Source organism: Chinchilla lanigera, unplaced genomic scaffold (assembly GCF_000276665.1).
Source record: "Chinchilla lanigera isolate Chin_1 unplaced genomic scaffold, ChiLan1.0 scaffold00011, whole genome shotgun sequence".
NCBI lineage: Eukaryota > Metazoa > Chordata > Mammalia > Rodentia > Chinchillidae > Chinchilla > Chinchilla lanigera.
This window is the reverse complement of record NW_004955412.1, coordinates 21,691,779-21,716,536: the sequence shown is the minus strand read 5'-3', so window position 1 is coordinate 21,716,536 and position 24,758 is coordinate 21,691,779. Positions and strand designations below refer to the sequence as shown.

Genomic DNA, 24,758 nt, shown 5'->3' with positions numbered 1-24,758 from the left:
GACAATACCCAACACTCCCTTCCTCCCACAGCTGGACATATCAGGGAGAGGTTTAAAGGTGATAAATAAAAGTAAGGAGAAAATGAGGTGAAAGAAGAAGACAGAATCAATTATTCCATGCAAATTAAAAGTGCTCAGCATGAGGGGAGAAGATGGGAGGAGGAACAGGAGATGTGGGAAGGTTTCCAGATGACGCCGCAGCCAAGTGCTGGAGGAGGAGCCTGAGAGGAGAGATTAACCTGGAAGCTGGCTTTCCAGATACCTCCCTGGGAAGCAACATACCCAAGCCAGAGCCTCGGTGCTGAGTGGAGAGCCTAAAGGCTGCTCCTCAGAGCAGAATCGCATTCCCTGATAGTGCTTCCTAGAGAGGATATTGAATTAGCTACATTAATCCACAGAGGCACCAGGCTCAGGGTAGCAGTGATAAGCATAATTAAACCACTTAGTACTGGATCATGGGCTTAGGTTACAGACGGTCAAGTCTGTGAATCCCGTTAAGCGTTCCTACCCGCCTGGCCATCACCCTGGGTCTTGTTTAGAAATGACACTGAGAGGAGAGACAGACAGAGACAGAGACAGAGACAGAGAGACAGAGAGATAGAACACCTCAAGATATTGTGTGAGGCCCTGCACCCACTTCCAAGTACCTTGAGAAAATTCTGATACAATGATTGCTAGGCATGGCGGTGCATGCCTGTCATCCCTGCATTCTTGAAGGCTCAGGCAGAAAGAAAAAATGCTCAAACCCAACTTGGGGAACTTAGCAACTTAGTGAGACCCTATCCCAAAATAAAAAAAATAAGAATAACAAGGGGCTGAGAATGTCGCTCAGTGCAAAGGTCCTGGCTTTAATCCCCCATACCATGAAAAAGAAACAAACAAAAAGATCACCTGATTTCATTTCAATCCTCAGACGATAATGTTCATGATATTGAACCGTAGTAGTAAAAATAGTAATGGTAACATTGGGCAATGATCCAAATAAATCACTAAGCAAAACTATCACAAAAGGGAAGGCTGAATGGAAGCAGAAATCCTGCAGCCCGCACACCTCTGCTCCCTACCTCACCTTCCGTATTGTCCTGAAGTCTTCTAAAGCAATGTCTAAAACCTTAGCTATTTGTCCAAGTTTTTCATCCGCTCAAACCACCTTAACACTCCCGACTTTACATCTGGGGTAATCCATTTATGGGGTTTGGGACCGTCTCCATCACAGCCTGGCTTGCTTCCAGACATCTTCACTGGCCTTAACCCTGACTCAGCCTGTCACAAGCCCCAAGACAGGAGCAGACCACAAGTCAGGACAGGCAGACCACACGTAGGCCTGGCTCAGAACTGAAGTGGCCCAGTGGCTTGGGACACGCTGTTAATCAGCTTCCCAGTAATGTGAACTAACAAGCACCAGACTAATAGAATGTGCTGAGGAAGAGTCTACTGCTAGTCCCTAATTGCTTGTTTCCTTAAGTGATGATCATGGCACTCATTCGGGGCTGTTAGCACATCAAGGCAGTCATGTCTGCTGGTTCTGAGAAAGGCCGGGGTTGGTGGCCTTAATTGCTTGTTAGGGTTCGGCAACAACACACAGCTGTTACATTGGGGCTGCCATATCTCATTGAGTCTTTTTCGTTTTACACATTTATCTCAATTAATTCTCACAGCAAGACCATGAGAAAGATGTAATTATCCTTGGTATACATATGGGAAAAAATGGTTCAGAGTGGTTAAGTAATTTGTGCAATGTCATACAGCTTACCAGTGGTCAAGCTGGGAAGCCAACTCCACAACATGAACTACTTTGTTGAACTACTGCCATCCTCCACCCTTGCCTTCATGGGGTAACTTTATCAATTCAATTGTCTATGTTTGAAATTCTAAGTGATATGCTCCAAGCAGGTAGGAAACCTGTGCTCTGCCCACCTCTCTGCTTGGATCCAGCATTCCTGATGATGGTGGAGAGACCTTCACAGCCCATGTGCTTGACTCACGATATTTTCTGATTAGTGGAGAGGAGCCAATTGGGCAAGCATAAGCCCCTCCCCACCCACTCTGTGGGACAGTCCCTTGGCTCCCAGGGCCATGTTCTACACCAGCACCCCATGTTCTGTGTCCTTGGACTCTGAGGGCTCAGTGCCTTTCCCTCCTGGCTAGGACAGAATAGGGTTTTTGAGCAACAGTTGTCCTTTTCATCCTGTTCCTATAACCTATCTACCTTCATTCCTACCTACAGATCTGTTTACCTACCTACCCACCCACATACCTACTTACCTGTCTATTCTACCTACTTACCTATGTACCTTTCCCACTTGCCTATCTACCTGTGCTTCCTGTTAATCCTTTCTACTATTTACCTTTCTGAACCTACCTTCTGTGCTACTTACTTTATGTATACCTGTCTACCTATCTGTCCTGCTTATCTGCCTAACTCCCTGTCCCATGTTCTTCTTTTAGGAAATGGAAGATAGCAACATACCCCTGTTCAGATTTACTAAACTGAGTAGGTGTTCTCTGGCTAAAGATGCTACTAACCTCCACAGGGCTAAGTCTCCTACACAACTGTGCCATTTTCAAGTTTTCAGAAAGGGAAACTCTGGCTTATAGAGACTTAACAAATTTCCCAAGGGCAAAGGGCAAAGAAGGAAAACCATACACTTGTCCTTTAGATCCTAGAGTTTTGATCACTGTAGTGGAGGTAAGGAAGGTCAGGGATACTTTTGGCAGCTCTAAAGAAACATCACAATCATTATTAATAAAGGCACTGACATTTAAGTAGTACCTTAAACGTTTCAAGGTATTACAATAGCTTGAAACAATATTACAAGAATCACCACATTTAATTCTCAGTATGAGCATAGTGGCACTTGCCTATAATCCCAGCACTCTGGGAGGCTGAGGCAGGAGCATCACAAATTTGAGACCAGCTTGGGCAACTCAGTGAGAATTTATCTCAAAATACAAAATTTAAAAAGGGTTGGTGTTGTAGATCAGTGAGGTGTTCCTGGGTTCAATCCCCAGAACAGCAAAAAAAAGTCTTCTCCACAATACTTTAGTGAAACTAAATTTAGTAATTTAGTTTGACCCAGGAAAGAGTTTATAAAAAATACCAAACTAGGAGTAATGGCCACAGGCAAATAATCCCAGCATTTGGGAGGCTGAGGCAGGAAAATCACTGCAAGTTCAAGGCCAGCTTGGGCTACATAATGAGTTCAAAGCCAACCTGAACTACATAGCAAGACCTTATCTCAACAACAACAGACAAAAAAAAAAACAAAAACCCAAGCCCTGAGTTCATCAGCAGCAAAGCTGGAAGCCCAATGCTGGTTTGGACATCATGTGCCAGAGTGCTCCATCACCAGTGTTGGGTGGCAGATGAGGAGCAGAGGCTAATCACTATCCTCCTGAAGAACACCTCTGACCGGCACCAGCAGTGGGAGAAGGCTAAACAGCCCACATTCAAAAGCCAGTCCCATCTCTTTCTCATCCTTTATCCTGGCCCCTAAGTAAGGAAAGTCACTAATTCCTGAAAGGTCTTTCACCGTTTTGCTCAGTGGTCTAGTATCACAAGAATCCACTTGGCCTAGAGGACAGAGGTTGTCAGGTTTCATTTTTAAAGGTTGAAAACACTCAAATGATTCTAATTTAAAATGTTCATACACTTTCACCCAATTCTTTCATTTCTAGGAATTATTCTGTAGAAATACTCTTCCAAATATACAAAGCAACATGTACAGGGATAGAAACAACTCACATGTCCACCTAGAGAGGAAGAGTTACTAAAATGATGGTACAGTCACATAAAGGAGAGCACCCAGCCTTGAAAGGGATGTAGGTATACTGGGCAGCTTTTCATTACTATAACGAACAAATGGACTAATCAGCTTATAAAAAGAGGTGTATTTTGGCTCAAGTGTTAGAGGTTTCAGCTGCTTTCAGGCCTGTGGCAAGGCAGTACATCATGGTGGGTGCACACAAAGAAGCAAAACTACTCAGCTCATGGCAAGGTAGAAAGACAGAGAAAAGGCGAGGTACCACAGTCCCCTTCCAGGGCCCACCCCAAATGGCCTGAAGACATCCCATGAGGTCCCACCTCTTCAAAATTACACTGTCTCCCAACAGGACCACACTGGACAATGCACCTTTTAATACATGGTTTGGTTTAAGATTTGGACTATACCCCAAAGTACAGATTTAAATGAACTGGTATACAGGATGCTGTTTAGAGTACAATTAGCAGGGTAAATTATAATGCAGTATGAAGAGAATGGACTCTATTTTTGAAAGAAACAATGTTATAGGTGCAGTGTGAATAGAAAAACTCCAGAACAAGTTCACCACGGTGTTTAACTTGGCAGGTGGGAAAGAGGCAGAATTACTGGGACTGGGAGTAAGTCTTTTACAAGGTGCCCAGTGAACTCTGGCAGGAGTTTTCTGTCTCCACTGTTTTCCCTCCAGCTGTGACGAGGATGAAAATAAGAGGCCTCTACCCACCAGTCCTATTTGGACATCAACAAGGGTGTTCTAGGAATGTCATTCCTGGTTACATCTCTCCTCAGTTCCCTTCTGCCATCGAGTCTCATCAGATTCAGAATGAAATCAAATCATAAAAATGAAATGCAAATTTATTTACTACTCTGGTAGGATTGGGCCATTCTTTTCTATCAATTTCCAAGACCAGAAATTGGCTTTTAAATAGATAATGATGATTCTGAGGGTCCAGCTATTACCCTGAAACCTCACATTTTGATATATCCAATGCTGTTCTCTTATATAAATAACAGTTATTACTGCAAAGCGATTTTTCCCCTGCACTTCCAAAGTGTTCCTGCAGGAGATGGCAAGAAAATGGATGCCATTAATATTCCACTTAGAACCGTAGCTTTTTCCAGCACTAACTTCCACATAAATCTCCCCATAAGCCTTTCAGACAAAAGCCATTGCGCTTCCACCCTGTGCCACTTCTAACCTTCTCTCCTCCTGCTTCTTCATTTCCTCTTCCTAGGAAAAAGAACATTCCATTTTTTGGTGAGTTTTTAGCTGCTGCAACACCACCACTGCCTGCTTAATCCAGGGCCTGCACCACCTATTGGTGGCTAATGTCCCTCCTGTCATGTTGTCTGCAGCTCCACTCTTCCCCCAGCAGCCAGAAAACGAGCCCTTTACTATTTTCTTCCTACCTATTTACTACTATTTAAAATCCCTAAGTAAAATGTCTACATAATGACAGACTCAACTGATTGACCCAAGGGGTAGGTTATGGATCTTTCAGTATTCAGGTCCTGCCTATCAGGAAAGGAGGAAGCCTGGGCCCCACGCAGCTTCCCGACCATTCTGAAGTCTCAGCAGCTGACACTGCCGGAGTCTGATGGAGCTGGGCTTTTAAAAGACAGCCAAAGAATCATTAACGTTCCTGCCAGGCCTGCTCCCTCTGGAAACTTCAGAGGCTCTTGTTATTAGGAAGTATTTATAAAAGGCTATGACACTGCAAAGTACTTTACAATTATTTCATGGGACACAGTAAGGTGTCAGGAGAATTGTGCCTGACGTTGTCTCTGCCTCTAGGGTCTTTTAGTGAGCACCTAAAATGAACTATTCTATCATTTGTGCCCTTAATACAGAGATCTGCATTTTCCTCCACAAAACTCCTACTCTAACCTCCTGTGCTAGTCATTAAAATACAGGCCAACATTCATATTCTAAAGTTCTTCACTCACAGCAAATCATTTTGTCTCTTACTACTATCTTTAAAGGTAGTCAAGACAATATCATCACTCTCATTTTAAAAATGGGACAGACACAGGCCAAGGAGATTAGCTGACTTGTTCAAAGTCACAGAGCTGGTGACCACATGATATTTGCCACATGATGTTTGCAACAAGTCCCCAAACAGTTTTGAGCTAGGACTCAAAACCAGGTCTTCCTTATGATAACTCCAAGATTCTCTTACACCAACCCTTTTCTAGGTTCCTGAGATGAGATCTCCATCTTCAGATTCCAAGGTCATGTTTGGTCATCACAAGTGTCTGTCTCACAGATTACACATAACTATCACTGCATCTACCCTCAAGCACAGGCCTGTGTCTCCTTTTAGCTCTACAACCCTCCCAGGGCAGGGACAGCATTTTACTCCTTTCTAAGCCCCCGCCTCCACCACATGGCTCACTAGGGTCCAGTGAGCTTTGATTGAATAAATGGTAAGATGCTATCGTTTGGAGGTGTCCTCCAAAGGTCCATGTGTTGAAGACCTGGTCACCAGCTTGTGGTACTACTGGGAGGTGGTGGGATTTTCAAGTGATAGGGCCTTATTGGAGGAATTTAGGTCACTGGAGGCAGCCCTTGAAGTGGATATTGGGACCTTGATCCCTTTTTCCTTCCCAGCTGCCACAAACTGAACAGGCACCTTCCATTTCATGTTCCTGCTATGATGTACTGTGAGCCATAGGCTCAAAGCAACAAGTAACTATGAACTGAAACCTCCAAAACCACAAGCCAAAACTAACCTTTCCTTTTTTAAAGATGATTGCTTCAGATATGCTGCCAATGTCAGAAAACTGACATATACGGTAACACTACTCGATGTGTGTATGCGTGCACACATGCATATACCCTGATGTCTGTGAGAACTAAAGGCATTTTATATCTGATCCAGCACTCACAGAAACAGCAGCCTCTATCAGCTGAAAGGAGTCAAAAGGAGAGAAATGGAAGCCAGTGTTTGAACTGCTCTGTGCCTCCAATTCCTCAACTGTACAATGAAGAGGCTGTGAATAGAAAATGCACTGATGCATGCTCAGAACAACACCTGGTACCTGATGAATGCTCAGTACTAGCAATTATATGACAGAGGAGACTAACACAGCAGTGTGGTTCTGGAGCATTTATCAGTAACCTACCTGCCCCAGGGAAGGTACCTGTTATGTTCTCCACACATAACCCACATCCCACCTCCCTCAGATCGTTAGAGCACTCGCCTAACTAGAAAGACCCCAGAAATGTGAGCTTGGATCGGGCATCTCAGTGCTGTCTCACCCCTGGGTTTATATAAAACCAAACCTAACCAAATCAAAGCAAACCAAACAAAAAACTCCGATGTCATCTCTATGCTACAGTGAGAAGGACCCCAGAGATGACCAATATTCAAAGCATTTTGCAGAGCACATGAAGGGAAGGAAGAAGAGGGCCACTGCATTATATAGACCCACTGACCGAGGCATTCAACTGAAGGTTATTGACAAATGGGCAAGAGGGCAAAGGATAGCGCTCCCATTTCCCTATTAGTCACTCAACTACACAGAAACACAGATCTCAGAGGTAGCTCCTCCTAGGCTACCAAGAATGCCTGGCTACTTCCTGGCAGTTCACCCGTCCTCTCCCAGCTAGGGCTTTACATGGGTACAGTAGGGCATGATGACCAGAATCTCAATATAAGCAGGACCATGGGAGAGTTGTAGATGACGTGTGGTCAGCATGTTTCTGTGGGAAGGCCCCAGTCTTTACCCTTACTCTAGCTAGGGGCTCTGCTATTCATGTGTGGAAGAGAGGAGGAGCTGAGAGCTATGGCCAATGTGAGAGGCCAGCTGTGACTGTCCTGAGTCCCTATGGTCTTTAAATAAAAAACAGATTCATGGGCAGCTATGACTTTCCCAGTGGCCTTACTATAACCCCAAGCTATGCTCAGCACTAACAGTTGTAGATTCTAGAGTCCAGCCAGGTACAGTCATTTTATTAAGATCCCCTGAGGCTGAGAGTATGCTCAGACACTAAAGGAGAGACAATCTGCACCTGCATGATGCCAGACATCTGGGTAGGTCTGCAAAAGTTCTGCCAATTGTCCATGTAGTCCAGGTTCCAAGCTGTTCCACATCATGCAAACGAGCCATCTGCATTTCCCAGTCACGAGTTTTGGCCATCACAGGAGCTGTCCTGGTCAATGGGTCTGGGGTACAGGTGAGGTCAGCTGGCTGGATACAGTTGCATGACAAGGGTAGTGTGTTTGGTATGTATGTGACCTTCTTAGCCTGACTCTGGTTATAGACACAAAAGTTACCTTACTTTAGGCTTGCCCTAGATATTAGACAGCCATGTGATTGGATCAATTCAGTGTAAGTTCACTACAAATGCTAGAAAACAATTACACATGCAAAGCTGATGCTAAGCATTATCATCTGAGGATAGAAAGCCTACTAATAAACACCTATAATCCACTTAGGCCCCCTGTGTCCCATAACACAATGGCTTCAATGGGCTTATATTAAAATAAGAGGTATCTAAACATCGTATCTCAGAAAAACACAGAATGGAAGAGAAAATTCTAGCAGTAGAAAAAGACTTCTCCCCAGCAGATCTCAGTTTACTCATTTAGTGACTCGTTTCTGGGGTCCCTTGCAAGCAGGTGGCAAAGGACATCAGAAATCTCAGCAGATAGACAGCTTTGATCTTACTGGAATCCTCTTTCAACAGTTGGCTACCCTTGCCCGTAAGCACAGTGTCTTCTACCTTTGTGGCCCTGTATGTAGAACATCCCCACCTTGGAGCTGCTGTCTCTACTCCCTGTCTCCGCATCACTTCCATTTTTTACCTCCACCCACCCCACCGGGCTTCTATCTCTCCTACTCAGAACAGTACTTAGTTGCACCTGCACCATGCCAAAGCCCAGGGGAAGTCATGGTCTGTGCTCACTCTGTTGGGTCTCCCTGCAGTGCTTTCCAGTTAGACTTTCTTCTCTAAGGTCCCCTGAAGTCCCATTTGTCTGTTGTGTACAGCCATTGCTGTTTTCTCCTGCCTTTTTGTGGTTTGGATGTGGTTTGTCCCTCAAGAATTCATGTGTTGGAGGCTTGGTCCTCCATGAGGCATTATGAGAAGCAGTGGGACCTTGAAGCATTTTTAGATCTGGTAATCCGAGCAGCTTCACTGGAGACAACAATATGTGATATAACAATCACTGTTAATTCCTGTCATTTTGTTTTGAAACCCTGTATCATTTTTAATGTTTTTGCTGTGTTTTATTTTTGGCTGTGATGTTGGTATTTTGCTATTGTTCTTCTTTTTTTTTAACTATTCTCTTTAAAAGAAAAAAAAAGCGGAAGGGAACATGGGCAGGTCCTTGAGTCACTGGGGGCTCCAGTCTCAGAGGAAATTAAGGCAGTTCTCCTGGGATCCTGAGATAATTCTCAAGAATGGCGTGTTATTAAAAAAGAGCAAGCCGATCCCTCACAGTTGTTAGACTTCCTGTCTGGTGATGTCACCTCTTGCTCCTACTCACACTTGCCATTGTGATGCTATCTGTTCTGGGCCCTCATCAGTCACTAGATCCATGGGCCAAAATACCAATCTTAGGATCTCAGCCTCCACCACTAAGAGCTGAATAAACCTCTTTTCTTTATAAACATAGCCTGTCTCAGGTATTTCATTATGCAGTGACAGAAAATGGGCTACTGTATGCCTCAATGGCCACTCCTTCCCAGTCTCTCCTTTTACCAGATGTTGAAATGCTGAAATGCCCTCAATGCTCAGTCTTGGGCTGGCATCTTTATACACATTTTCTCCCAAATGAGCTCATTCATTACCACAGCTTTAAATTCCACTTATATTTTCATAAATTTTTTTTGTTTTGATTTTTTCATCATTTATTGTAAAACACAGATACACAAAATCACACAAAGCAAATGGCTTAGTGCACGACTATAAGGTTAAGATAAAGAACTTTGCTGGCTTCTACACCAGGGAGTTTTCTACACCATTCCCTCACCACCCCAGACTCTTCCTCTCCAGAAGTGGCCTCTGTCTTACTTTTAGTGTAATCACTCTCATGTGTGTGTTCTTTTATTATTTCCCACCCAAATGCAATCCTAGACACTGTGGTCTCACCTGCTCATGTGCAGTTTAGTATGTCTCTGTATTTGTGAATTTGATAGCTGAATTCTGAGGCTTGATCATGGTCAAGGTTAACCCCTTGAGCCAATATAGTGGCCATGCTGTGCCCTTTCATCAGGGGGCACACAATGTCTACTCTTTGTTTTTTGGGTTTTTTGGTATTAACAGCTATTGCTGCTCAACATCTAAAATCTCAATTCTAGATCCATAATTAATTTTAAGTTTTCACATATCAGCTAGAACAATTTTATTTTTTATTTTTTATTTTTTATTTTTTGGTTTTTCTCTGGTACCAGGAACCGAACTCACGACCTTGCGCTTGCCAGGCAGGCGCTTTGCCGCTGAGCTAAATCCCCAGCCCCTAAGCTAGAACAATTTTATATGAGATGCTACCCTTCATCTATTATTTCATTACTCAGGGGTACCGTTCAGGTATGAATGACAGAATAAATGCTTATTTCCTTTTACTTGCTCAGTTTTCAAGATAAACTGGTTCCCCATTACCATCATAATATGACTAGTTAATATTAATACATTACTGTATTATGAACCCATTAATGCAGAAGTATTAAACCTCTGTTTAAGCATGAGTTTCAATCTATGACCATTACTATCCTTATTAGACCCAAAATTGTCATCTCTGGTCAGTGGGAGTCTCTTCAAATTAGCATCTATGTCCTCTTGACATGACCTGTTCCAGGCTCACCTATTCATCTCCTACCCAGATTTGGGTCAGCCATTTCTCCAAGAAACCCTGGTTTCTTTCAATGGCAAAATGGTAGATTATGACCATAATGTGATGTAAGAGACACTCTTGCATGTATTGGTCATGACTTCAGTTTTTCAGTGGATAGAGCCAGAGCAGAAGATATAAATATATTTTTTCAACTTCAGGTCTACAATATTACCTCTCCTAAATCACTCTGTACTTCTTTTAATAATAATACTAGCAGCACTATGAGCAAATCATAAAAAAGCTTAAGATGCTTTAAAATATTATCTTCATTCTCATTTTAATACTACGTATTTGTTGTCAGGTCACCTTGTTATCACATGCTATAATACATCCCCTTACCCTCCATCTTAGTTACTTGCTGCTGAGACAAAATATCCAAAGCCCAAAGTTAAGGTAGAAAAGGTTTTCTGGCTCACAGTTTGTAGAGGTTTGAGTCCACAATTGGCTGGCTCCAAGGCAGAGTGGCACATAACAGAGGGGCAATAGTTCATGGTGGTGGAAGACAGCAAAGGGAGAGAAAGAGAGAGGACAAGCCTCTTTCTGTTCCTTATATTACATTCAGGCCACCTGCCCTAGGGTGGGTATAGCACTCACACTCTTAATCCCAGCAGCGCCCTAGGAATCAATCACATAACACTAGATTCAGCCACCTCCAAAAAAACCCCTGTGGTTGCATGAGGCTTTGGGGGGACATCTAGACACAAACCATAACACTCTCAGTCTTGGTTCAATGTATAACTGTAGGTTTAGTGCTTACCACCTGCCTGTGTCAATGTCTCTCTAGTAATTTGGCTGTCTGAAACTCATTCTCCAGTAGATTCCTGAGGAAGGGCTCAGGGGAAAAATATTCTGAGTTCTTATATGCTATGCTAATTAATAATAGCTTGTACTCTTTATCCTTGAAGGTCAACTTTGCTAAATATTAAAATCCTTGGCTCATGTTTACATTTCCTTTTTTGAACACCTTTAATATTACTCCACTTTCTTCTGTCATAATATATAGGTCTTAGTTACTTTTCTCTCATTGCTGAGACAAAATACCCAACACCCAAAGTTAAAGGAGGAAATGTTTATTTAGCTCACAACCTGTGGAGATTTCAGTCCATAATCAGCTGGCTCCAAGGCGGGGGGCATGGCAGAGGGGCAAATGTTCACGGTGGCAGAAGACAGCAAAAGCAACAAGAGCAAAAGAAGAGTAAAAAGAGGGAAGCAAGCCTCTTTTCCTCCTTTATATGGTACACAGGCTACCTGCCCTAGGGTGAGTGTAGCACTCACACTCCCAATCCAAGCACTAGACAATGAACCAATCACAAACTCTAGATTCAGCAGCCTCCAGAAAGCCCCGCACCCATGACTCCATGAAGTTTTGCAGGGCTATTTAAACATAAACCTTAACAATATGATTACAGAAAAGTCTGGCAACAATATCATTTGCTTTCTCATATAAGTAGATATTTTTTTGCTTGGATGTCCAAAGGATTCTTTTGTCTTATTTTTCAAGGCCCAGTAATTTTACTAGACTGTTTTCATCATTCTAGGTCAATATTCTCTGTTACATAGTATGTTCCTTCAATATACAGCTCTAAACAGACATATTTCATTTCATGAGAGGATTTGCCTTGTGAATGTTAGGTGTTTTTGTTTTGTTTTGTTTTGTTCTAGTACAGGGATTGAAACCAGGATCTTCATGCAGAGCTCCATTCCCAGTCCTTTGTTTTTTAATTTTAAACAGAGTCTCACTAAGTCACTAAGCTGCCTGACTTGGGCTAGAACTTGTGATCCTCCTACCTTCGCCTTCCAGAGTGCTGGGATTACCATGCCTGCTTAGGATTTGTGGTTGCTTTGCTTTAGCATCTTTTTTTCTTCAGATACCTGTTCTCTGCACATTAGGTCTTCTTTGTCTATCTTCAACATATACTGAAAAATTTCTCTCAGCATTTTTATTTCATTATTGATTTCCTTAGGATTATAAAATGTTCCTCCCTTATGCCTTTTATGCCTCACAGGCATTATTTATAGTGTTGATTTGCTCTTGTGTTTGTTTTCATTTATAATATCATGTTTTTTCTTCTATCTCTAATTTTTCTTCAATTCTGTCATCCCATTTCTAACTTTTTCTACTGATTTATACTACTTCCATGCCTTGAATCATTTTAAAATGTTTTTGAACTCACCATAAAATTATATATTATAGGGTAGTGGTGGTGAACCTATGGCATGCATGCCACAGTGGGCTGTTATCACTGAAAGCTCTAAAAGGTTTGCCACGGCAGTTATAGGGTATTGTTACTGTGTATATCTTAAATATCCCCAAAGACCCATGTGTTGAAGTCTTGGTCATGGTCTTTGGAGGTGGTGGAACCATTAGGAGGTGGGGCCTATAGAAGGAAGTTAGGTCACTGGGGGCATGACCCTGAAGGAGATACCGGGACCCCAGCCCCTCCTCTCCCTCTCCCTGTTCCTCTCGCTCTGTTTCCATGAGGTAAGCAGCTTTGCTCCCACATGCATGCCTCAACACAATGTTCTGCATTGCCACAGATCCCAAAATACTGGAGCCAACCCAGGACAGAAACCTCTGGAACTGTGGGCCAAAATACAGGTAAGTCCTTTATTTGAGTCAGCAGGTATTGTGTCACAGCAACAGAGATCTTACTAACAACAAATTTTGGGTTTATTTGTCCTGTGTTTTTGAGCTTTGTTCTGGTGTGCTTTCATTGTCTGTAGGGATGTTATTCTCTCTCTCTCTTTTTTTCTTTCTTTCTTTCTCTCTTTCTTACAATAACTTCTATGGGATTTGGATGCAATCATTTCATTTTTATGTGAAAGAAGTTTTCTGTACTGTTTGACAGAGGCTTTGTTCAGATATCCTTTCTAACTCCACAGAGCTCACACTTTGTTTTATATGGTGGTAAGATATGTTGGCTTACTTTCTAAGATTTCCTAGTTTTATTCCCCTCACCAACTCTTATCTGGACTTGTTATTTCTTTGGTCTTTATCATCCTAACCCTGTTTAACTTTTACTCCACTCCTAACAAGTTCTCTTCAGTAGGTACATGGAAGAAAGCTTTAATAGTTTTGAGACTATGCAGGAACTGGACTGCTCTAGCCTCTTCAGTCCAGCTGGTGGGTTCTTGCCCTTGCCCACTAGTGGGCTGAGCAGAAACTGTCTCAATTTCCACTGCTATTCTCACACTGGCCCACATTTTCCATTCAGTATCTGCTACTACTTCGAGCTTCTTCTGTTCTCAGGTCCACCTTCCTTCTGCTTTCTACATGTAGACACCAAAACAGACAGGTTTTGTATTTGTTAATGGTTCCTCCCCACCTTATTGTATTTTGGAGTCTATGGGAATGCCCTGTCACTGAATGTTATTGTAGATATTGCCTATGGATTTTTAGTTTTGAGGGAGCTTTTTTGTTTGTTTGTTTTTTTGTGGTGCTACAGATTGAATCCAAGTCTTTGTTAGTCTATCACTAAGCCATACCCCTAGCCCTCGTTTTTAGTTATCTTTTAAAAAATTTTATTGTCCTATCGCTTATGTAGAGATTTGGGAATATCCAAACATTACACTGCTGCAATGGTCACTATTTTACCAAAATTTCTGCTGTTAATGACCCTCAAATTTCTACCTATAGCTTGCATCTCTCTTCTGACCTTGTATACCCAACTATTAATCTCTCTCTTTGTGGATAGCTAAGAGGTGTCACAAACTTAACTTGGCCAAAAGAAACTCACTTACTCTGTCTTCATTAATTTTCTCCTTCTCACTAAATGATACTACCTCCTCCCAAATGCTCAGATCAAAACTTTGGAGTCTGCCTCTTCCTCATACTCAAAAAGTAACCATATCCAAAGGCTCTGGCCATTCTACTCCCCCACTGCCTCAACTCTGGTCTAGGCCTCCACCATCTCTCTTCAATACCATCTTACTAACTGGTCTCTCTCTTCACTCCCCCTGCAAGGAAGCCAAAATGTCCTTTCAAAGCACAGCTCAGCTATATCATCCTCATATTCTACACATCCCAAAGGCTTTCACTGAAAACAGTAATATTCTAACTCCTAACTGTGGTCTATGAAACCCTATATAATTTGGACCATGCTGTCCTGATTCTATGTCTTTTTACTCTTCCTGTATTTCTACTTTCCTAATGTTGAATTTTTTAGTTTTGTCACTGAAGCATGTTGAAATGCTTCGCATCTCAGAGCACTTGCCCTTGCTGTTTCCTGTGCTTAGAGTGATTTCCCTCTAGATCTTACAGTCCTGCCTCCTTTTCACCATTAGCTCTGACTCAGACAGGCCTTCTTGGATACTCCTGGTAAACCTGTTGTCTATTTTAATCATTGTCTTAGCATTCATCAGTGCCTGACAATTTTCTTTGTTATTTGTATACATAAATATTGCTTATTTGTACGTTCTCCATCACCACCATTAACATCACTAGAATTCTCCTTATAGACAGAGATAGTATGTATTTGGTTATATAATAGGTGCTCAATAAAGATCTGACTATATTTCTATATTCCTCTGGATACGACCAAAGGAACTATCTCTGTACTATATCAAGCCCCCAAATATGAAGTATTTTCCTAAAATTTCCATCTGCCAACTTAAGTTTTTCACTCAGGACATGAACCCTATCTGTGTAGCTAAAGTGTCTTGAATACCTAACTTCTGTAAAGAGTAGCAGTTCTCAACTCTGTAAGAACCAACACCCCCTTTCTATAATTAATACTTTGTAATGTTACTTTCTTTTCTATTTGGAAATGAAAGTTACTCATATATAACTGCATACCTAATTGTTTTCAAAAATTCACATAACTCTCTAACTATAATATAAAGGAGTAATAAAAAGAAAGTAATTTATAATAAAATAGTATTTCATTAAGAAAATGCTTGAGCAGGACTATACTGGAAGACATAATGAAACAGTTGGATGATTGCACCTCTATGTAGAATCACCATGAACACAGCAACTACAAATTCAGATTAATATTGGAGTGCTGTGTTGGTAACACAAATACCACAAGCCCAGTTAGCAAGAATGATGAATGGTGATGTGACTTTATGAAATGGTGCACATAAAACTGTGAGCAAAACAAAGCATCATTTTCTTGACTTAATTAGTAGTTGCATTAAAGGAAAATTCAATCTATACTACAACTTGAAGAAAAAATTAATTCATATTTATAAATTAAATATAGTTTGTTTCTAGGTTTGCATATTTATGAGGAGGGTTGTCACACATGAATGTCCATCTGAACAACCAAAAGTCTTGCAGGAAACAGAGAAACATCTTTTTGTTGGATGATTCTGAATTTTGCAGGACACTCAAAGCCCTAAACCTGGCCAATTTAAATGCAAGGAGCACCCCCTCTCCTGTCACTGTAGAATCTCAAATCGACTTAACAAACTTACAAAATGCCTACTCCATTTGTATTATCATAAAAGAGTAGCTTTGCTCATGATCACCAAAAACTGACAACAATCCACATGTCCTACAGCTGGTGAATGGAAAAATATGCTGTGCTCTGTCCATGTCACAGAATTTAGTAATAAGAAGTAGCAAAGGTCTCATAAATGCAAAAATGTGGATGATTCTCAAATGCACTGAGTGAAGTGGAAGAAATCAAGCAAAAAGGCCACATATTGTATGACTCCACTCCTGTGACATTATGGGAAAGGCAAAAGTGCAGGGACAGGGGCTGGGGATTTAGCTCAGCGGCAAAGCGCCTGCCTGGCAAGCACAAGGTCGTGAGTTCGGTTCCCGGTACCAGAGAAAAACCAAAAAAAAAACTGGACTTCTTTGGGGCTGGGGATTTAGCTCAGCGGCAAAAAGCGCCTGCCTGACAAGCGCAAGGTCGTGAGTTCGGTTCCCGGTACCAGAGAAAAACCAAAAAAAAAAAAAAAAAAAAAAGTTCAGGGACAGAAAATAGACCAGTGGGGAGAAACAGAGAGGCTGACAGCAAAGGGATAAAGGGAATTTTCAGGGATGAAGCAAGTGCTCTACATCCTTGTTTGTGGGATGGTTACTTGTGTTTGTCAAAACTCCCCGAATTGCCTACTTATAAAAGTTGAACTTTATTACATGTAAATTAACCTCAAAATATTAAAATATTTAAAAAATAGGCATTGCTCCCTTGAGAACCACTGTATCAAGCTTCACAGTTTATAAAGCACTCTCAGAGGTTCTGCCCACTGTGAGGCTGGCCAGGCAAGATGCTCTGGCCCCATTCTAGAAACACAGCTAGTACGAGAGAAATAAACCCTTGTGCTGAAAGTCTGATTCCAAGGCCTGAAACTTACCTTTAGGTCTATTTGTGTGACTGGCAGCAAGTTACTTTTATTCCTCAACCTGTTTTCTAAATGTTAGTCCTGATCTCCTTTGATTAAATGACTTGTCTGAGGTCACAGAGCTGGTCAGTGGCAGACCCAGGGCCAGCCACAGGGCATCAATGTCTGGGCCATTACTTCTGCTCTCACTGCAAAAACTGAGTGCCCTCCCATGGGCTGGTAATGCACAAGGGAGCCCATTAGCTGTCCACACAGCTGCTGAGGGTCAGTGTTGAGAACAGGGTTGGAAACCAGTCCCGATAAGCAGTGAATACTGGAAGAGGCTGACTAGTTCAGGGGCTCCGATGTTCAGATGGCAGCAAGTCTGAGCAAGACAATTTGGTGAGGGAGCACAAGTCAAGACCAGTCTTGCTGTAAACTACCGTAACCCTGACAAGGGCCTCTTTTCTCACGGCCAGTAGCACAGGGGTTCTCAAAAGGGCAGAGTTCTTTCCTTTAGTCTTGGGCTGTGTAGGCTGCTATCACAAAATACGACAGTCTGGCTGGCTTAACCAACAGAAATTTATTTCTCACAGCTCTGGAGGCCAGGAAATCCAAGGTCAAGGTGCTGACAGGTTTGCTGTCTGGGAGGACCTGCTTCCTGATCCATAGATGGCCACCTCTGCATTATGTCTTCACTTAGCAGAGAGCACAGAGGACTCTCCAGATGCCTTTTATAAGGACACTAATTCCATTCATGAGGGCTCCACTTTCATCACAGATCACCTTCCAAAGGCCCCACCTGCAAATGACACTTCATTGGGGCTTAGGGTTTTGACATATGTATTTCCAGAAGGGCATAAGCATTTGTTGCACCGCAGTCCCCTCCAGGGTCTCTCTTCTTTCTTTATTTATTCTTTGCCCCATTCACAGTGAGCCTATGGCTCAGTCTCTCCCAGTGCATTCTGTCCAGTTACCTTTAAGAGGTAAAGATGGGTGCCTTGCACCACAGACCTCCAGAGGCCTTCCCAGGGTAGGGGCTGAGCCCAAACTCCAGCAAACCCTCCAGGGACCTTTGAGATGAGTTAATGTCAGCTGGGCATGGTAGCACACACCTTTGATCCCAACACTCAGGAGGCTGAGGCAGGAGGATAGCCTTGAGTTTGAGGTCAGCCTGGGATACATAGTGATTTTAAGCTCAGCCTGAACTACCTAATGAGATCCTATTTCTTCAAATAAAACAAAAATGAAGAAATGAAAATTAAAAAAGAGTTAATACCACCTAAAGCCTGTAACACCTTTATAAACCTTAACCACTGGAAGTGAGGAAGTAATCAGAAGGCAGGACAGATGCACCAAACCTCAGCATCTCCTTCCTCCCTCTCCCACACAATGCAGCCTTTGGAATTCAAGCCCTTCAGGACCCTTTGTGTATGATTCTCCTATGAAGCACCATTTACCAATGAGGAATAGCTAATGTCTGAATAAAGCCCTGTTACTTACTGCTTCCTTTAAACTGCATTAAGGAAAACATAATTGCCGAGTAAATCTCATTTGGGTTCGCTCTATGCTCCAAAGGCCCCAGCACAGACTGTTCTTCCCTCTTCTGTATAGAAAGAACAGGGCACGGGCTTGCAAAGATTCCTTGAAACCCGGAAACACTGGATGTGCATGCAAATGAAGGAGGCATGGTGTTCAGGGAAAGACGGCTGGTGCTGCCCAGAGATAGAAATGCGAGTTCCTGCTTAGAAGAGCAGAAGTGGAGAGTCAGCTTCCCAGGCTGAACCAAGATGTTTCTTTGCAAAAGCCTCAAAATCCTTCTGATTCTCAATTCATCCAACTGCAAAATGTCATTACCTCCATCAGGATCAAATGGAGGATTTTAAAGAAAAAAAACACAATCTAGAATTGTAAGAGATCTTTAACTTAAAATGGTCATTGCTGAATGGGGAATCTATGCCCCTTCTTGCCTTGCTCAGCACCCCATGACAGAGGCAACACAGACTACTAGCCCAGGTGCCAGCCTGCTGCCTGGGACCCAGGTTCAGTAATTACTAGCTGTGTGATCTACTTCCAGTATCTTAATCTCTCTGCACTTCATTCTTCATCTATAAAGTCATACTTAACTTTTAAAGGTATTGCGAGAATTGAGTTGGAATGCATATATTAGTAAGAAAAAGTATATGATATATAGTTAGTGCTAGTGTTATCTATGATTATCCCTTAACCGCTTGTTTAAATTCACTGTGTCCATCATTTTCTATACTCGGATGCTTTGACCCTTGGAATCCTACTGACCCAGGAGAGACACAAACCAGCCAGTCCAGAAGCCAGCCACCTTCTTTATGGGGTGCTTACCTTCTCCGCCACTTGCCATCTGGCCTAATTACTCCAAGGAGAGTACTAACACCTAGGCACAGCCCCAGTGCCTCAGAACCCAATGAACTGACTCAAACTAGTCAACCCCAGACCTGCTCCCCAGCTTGCCTGCCTCTTCCCACAAAACCAAAGTATACACTCCTGCCATCTTCCCCTTCCTCTTGAGCCATAGTAGTGTCCCCATATGGTCCCAACACTGCGGCATCCTCCCTCCTCTTGGGGACATGTGTGCCAAGATTTTATCAATAGCACTCATTCCCTGGTGTTGGCCTTGCTGTACCTAAATGTGCTCTGAATATGCTGTATTTTGAAATAATGCTTTTGCCATAGCTCTAATTCTCCTCAAACTGCCCTTATGAAGGTCATCCATGATGTTCTACTGCCAACCAGATGGCCTTATCCATGACTAAACAGGCATGGCCTTGGCCTTACTGTCATATGTGACTTTGTTGACTAGGTAACAGCTTAGAAGCCACCTGTTCCAAAGTCTTCCTGAGCCATGGCCCCCAAGCTCCTGGCCAGTGCCCCCTCTGCTCCCACAGCTCTTGTAATTGCCCATGTTTTTCTCTATAATTTTCATTAGATTGCCAACCCCAGGCAAGCATGCCTTTCCCCCAGTGTGCCATATGCCACCTCGTGCTGCTCAGTAACTGTCAGTTGAAAGAATGAATGAATAGGTGCATGAATGAATAGTCTTGTCCAATTTTTAGAACTCACAGTCATCTTGAACTATTCATCCTGCCTTCTACTGTCCTTCTATTCTTCTGTCTTTATTTTCCTTCCCACCATAACCCTCCCCCCTCTATCTTTACCATTACATTCTGAAACAGAGCACTGCCTTCGTAATCCATTTCTTAACTCCAAGTTCTCTCTCATCCAACCCATACTGTAGCCTTGACTTCTTAAAATATAACTACACTCTTCAACCTTCCTCCCTCCCTCCCTGCCCATCCTCACCAACCCCCATCAGAGTAAGTATGAACTCCCAGCTAATACCCTGGTGTCGGTACCTCCTCCTCTGCCCAGTTGTGTCTGCCTCTTCTCCAGCCACCCAAGGCTGTGCATCAAAATCTCCCACCTGAAAGCTCATTCCCTTTTCAGTCTTGAGTTCACCCTGACCTGTACAGCCACATTCACACCCTCAGCTCCCACCAGCCCTACTGTCCAGGCCCAGAACCATTCCAGATCACTCCCTATTCTCCATAGGTGCACGACTGCAGGGGAGTCAGCCCTGAGATCTGGAATGTGGTGGGAAAATATATATCACTTTTCCCATGGTCAAAAACATGAAAGGATGTCTGGAGAAAACAATCTACAATAAACCAGAGTCAAACACAAAATACAGTGTTGATCGATTTCATGACCAATTTTGCCTCAGCAGACCTTAATGTGCTGTGACTGTGACCAGCAGTAGTTTTAATGGTTCTTGCTCCTCAATCTCATACCCTCCCTCCCTTCCCTCTCTCTTTGTCCCCTCTACACAACACACAGACACACAGACACAGATACACACACACACACACACACACACACGCCAATTCCATAATGCTTCTCCCTTGCAGATGAACTTCACTTTATGTAAAAGTTGCTTCCTGAAACAACTTGAATTTTTATCAGTCAAACCTCACCCTCTCTAAATCTTACTTGCCCCATCTATAGTACTTCCTCATTACATTCAGGGAAGATATTCCAAGAGCCCAGTGGATACCTGAAACTGCAGACAATGCAAAACTCTATACATACCATGTTTTTTCTTATATATGAATATTTACAGTAAGGCTTAATTTATAAATTGGGCACAGAGACAGATTAACAACAACTACTAGTAAAAGACAACAATTACATCAGTATATGGTAACAAAAGTTGTGAGACTGTGGCCTACACCTCTATCCATACCCATATAAAGTATATAGGTATACATACTGTTATATGCATGTATATATATATATATAAATATATGGGTGTAAATAAATAAATAAATATATATATTTTATTGTACCACATCTTTCTTCTTTTGGACCATGGTAACTAATATTGCAGAAAATAAAACCATAGATAAGAGGGAACCACTGTACCTTATCTCCTTCTCTAATTGAAGTTCAGGAAACATAGTTCCTAAAACTTAAACCTGTAGCTTCCAGCCTCTCTCCTCCACCAAATGAATGTTAGCATCTAAGAAGAACAATACTCTGTAGTAAAAGAACCCTAGCAAAAACCTTTAGGCCAAATAATAATGATGATAATAATAATCCTTCCACAATATGGCTAGTCATTGTCCCTTCGTTTTATATTTTGTAAATTCTGGCTTGAATATTAGGTGGGAGGGATGGTCACAAAATGTGATAAGAATACAATGCAGACTTCTAAAAATGTATTACGGTAAAAGATACATTGCCATTAACTGGCTCCCCTCATTGTCCTCTTTACTTTAACATACTTGCCCTATTGTTCTTGCCACTTTCTGAAGTAGTTCTGGAAGTCTTCTTTCAGGTCTTTAGTTACACCGTCATCGCTGTTTCAATGGCCTGAATCAATTCAAAACATTTACTTTTCACGGTCATTTTGACTTTGGGGAAGAGCCAGAAGTCATATGGTTACAGAGCCAGTGTGTGAAGAAGAGGAGGATGCCATAATGTTTTGGTGAGCCTGCCTTCCCATTGGCTGGTACATGGAGGAGCATTCACTATAGTTTTGTCACACCTGGTAAAGATAGTCACAAAATAAGACTTCAAGAACTATTTTAGAAAGGGGCAAAACCAAAGGGATATGTGTGTTTGAGAGGAAGTATTCTGAGGGGGATTAATGGCAATGCCTCTTTTACTACAGAACATTTTTTATTTAAACATTCCCCATATATTTTGGTCACCCCTTATATCTAACTCTTTCCTGTTAGATACAATAACTTTTAGTATGAGCAGGAGTGTATACAAGCACCTTAGCTCTTGAGGCTTGAAGGAAAAGAAGAACAAGGAAGAATAAGGCAGCAATCATATGGACGAGCTGTTCGCCAAGGTCTCTAGACTGACTACACCTACTTTATCTCTACTCCTCTTCACAACGAGGATAACAGTAACTATTATTATCAAACTGAATTTACTAAAAGAGACAGCACTCAGTATCTAAGCACTAGGGTAGGAGGCCTAAGGTCCCATAGACAGTGAGTGTCATACCTGGGATTTGAACCTAGATCTGTCTGACTCTAAATCCTTCATGTTCTCCCAGGTTCTCTCTGAAAGGAAGCCATGTGATAGCTGCCCCCAACATACCCCCCACTTGTATGTAGTCCAGACAGATAACAGGAAACAGCACTTACAGGTGCCTATAAAAGTTGCTACACTCTTTGTATTATTTTAAATAAACTATTTTTAATTAAAGACACATCCAATCATGCATAAAATACCATTCAGTTATTAATGGTGTATGTGTAGAAGAATTTGAGATCTTTCATTTATTGGACTTTTAAAAAATCTGGCTTATTTAAAATTGAAAATATTCACCATATACTTACAAAAAACTTAATTGTGTAACTTACCAAAGTAGAGAGCTAATGTGTCCTTTTTAAAAAGCCCAAAGCCTACTCTTTTACTTTTTTAAGCACTACTTATTCTATTAAGAACTGGAGGAGGCCACCCTTTTTCCTAGCAAATCATTCAGATGAGTAACAACTCTGGTGTCAAAGCAAGAGCTCAGATAGTCATGAAACCATTCAGATTAGACTCAGCCTGGAACCAAAAGCAGGATGAGGAGGAAGAGGTGAAGGAGTCAAGCAGCTTTGAAGGAGGGGACTGGCAAGGAAGAACATGAAAGCAGGATCAAGGTAGCACTGGCAGATTCTGGGACAAGACATGAGCAATGTGGCCTGGCTGACCTCTTGCCCTAGGCATCCATCTATCCACTGGGGTGGGAAGGGTACTGGACAGAAAGGTGCCCTGCTGGCCAAAATAGATCAGTTGGGAGAGCATTAGACTGAAGAAACATGCCCTGCTCAGCACTGGCACGCAGACAGTGCTCAGTGTGCAAGACTCTCCCTCTTCTCTTCCAGTTCAGGGACAAGAATGACCCCATAGCCTGCAAGACTGCATTGATAGCTGCAAGTTGAATATTTCAGGCTTAGAACACTACAGGGGATGGGAGCAAGGAGCTGAGCAAATCACTACTACATCCAGTGTCACTGAGCTCTTCTTTAACCCCAGCCTAAATCTGGCAGGCCACTGCCAAAGCCTATTTCTTCCTGTCCTGTCCTCAGAGAAAATGGAGACTGGCCAGCATCCTCCTTTGAATATGGATGCGTTGGTGACTAGAGCCATCGGTTACTGCAACCTTCAGTCTACTAGGAGTCTGAGGTCATGTAGCTCCTTCCAGAATGCCTAGATAAAGACGGCAAAGAGTGGCTGGGGGCTATTCATTAACTTCTAGATCTGCAGGGTATGAAGGGCAAATCTACATCTGGCCTGAGTGGGCTTCCTTAGACTTAGGAGGGACAGTCACAGGACTGCAGTCTTGCAGCTTCAGGACTTACTTAGCCCTACCTTTGTATGAGAGAAGGAAAGAAGGCATCTGAACAGAGAGGAGATGGCCAGAGGGAGAAGTCAGGCTTCTCAGCATCCAAAGCAAATGGCTTATGATCATCCTTTCCCAGAATCAGGTGCTGTGTCTAGATTAAGAGGAAAAAAGCTGTACTGGCTTAATTCTAGCCAAAATTTTCTCCAGCCCTTTGCCACAGATGGCTGCCTAGGTTCAGAAAGAGCAGAGCTGGCCCTGGGAAGTGTGTGCTGGGGAGGCCCATGCTGGGGAGGTGCACACTGGGGAGGCAAAGCCTAAAAGACCCTGCCCAGCAGTGCAAAATGCCTGAGTCAGCCCCCAGAAGCTTGGCCACAGGGACAGCAGGTTCTTGCCTGCTAAGCCCAAGGCTAGGAGGCAGATGGACAGGCTTCCCTGATTAACACCCGATGTTTTCCCAGCGACTTGCACTCTTCCATTATCTCATTTAGTCTCTTCTTTCATATCACTTGGGTGCAACAGGAAGCAGGAGGGTTCTTGTTTTCTTTTGTGTAAGTAAGGAAATGGGGACTAAACAGGATGACACAGCCAGCATCACAAATAAATTGTAGAGGCCAAGGAATTTTTTTTTAACCCTTGGAGTTCAGATTTCCTGGCCCTGTGCTCTCTTTCTAAACAGGCTGTGGGGAGGAGGAGAACAAAGAGAAAAGTGGGCCCCATCCTTCTCTGTTGGTACAGTCACCACCCCTATGAGCAAGCTCAGTTGGCAAAAGTAAAGTAGAAGTCCCCCAGGGCGGGAGGTCCCTGCCCCATAAAAATGTACGCATCTCCAACTGGCCTCCACAGGACATGTCATCCTGGGTACTACCCACCACCTGGTGTTTGTGGTGGCTTCCTTCTTCTATCTCTCACTTACTTCGCATTAGCCAAGCTGGGTGATCACTGCCCAGGGCTCACATTAAGGCAACCAGGTCTGTAACGAGTGAAGGACAGTGAACTCCC

General features: G+C 42.7%; 1 protein-coding gene across 5 annotated transcripts in view; it reads right to left on the bottom strand.

Moving 5' to 3' along the window:
* Grik4 (glutamate receptor, ionotropic, kainate 4) overlaps nucleotides 1-24,758 on the bottom strand; it is a 368,414-nt gene that overhangs the window by 215,756 nt on the left and 127,900 nt on the right. The window lies entirely within an intron of this gene.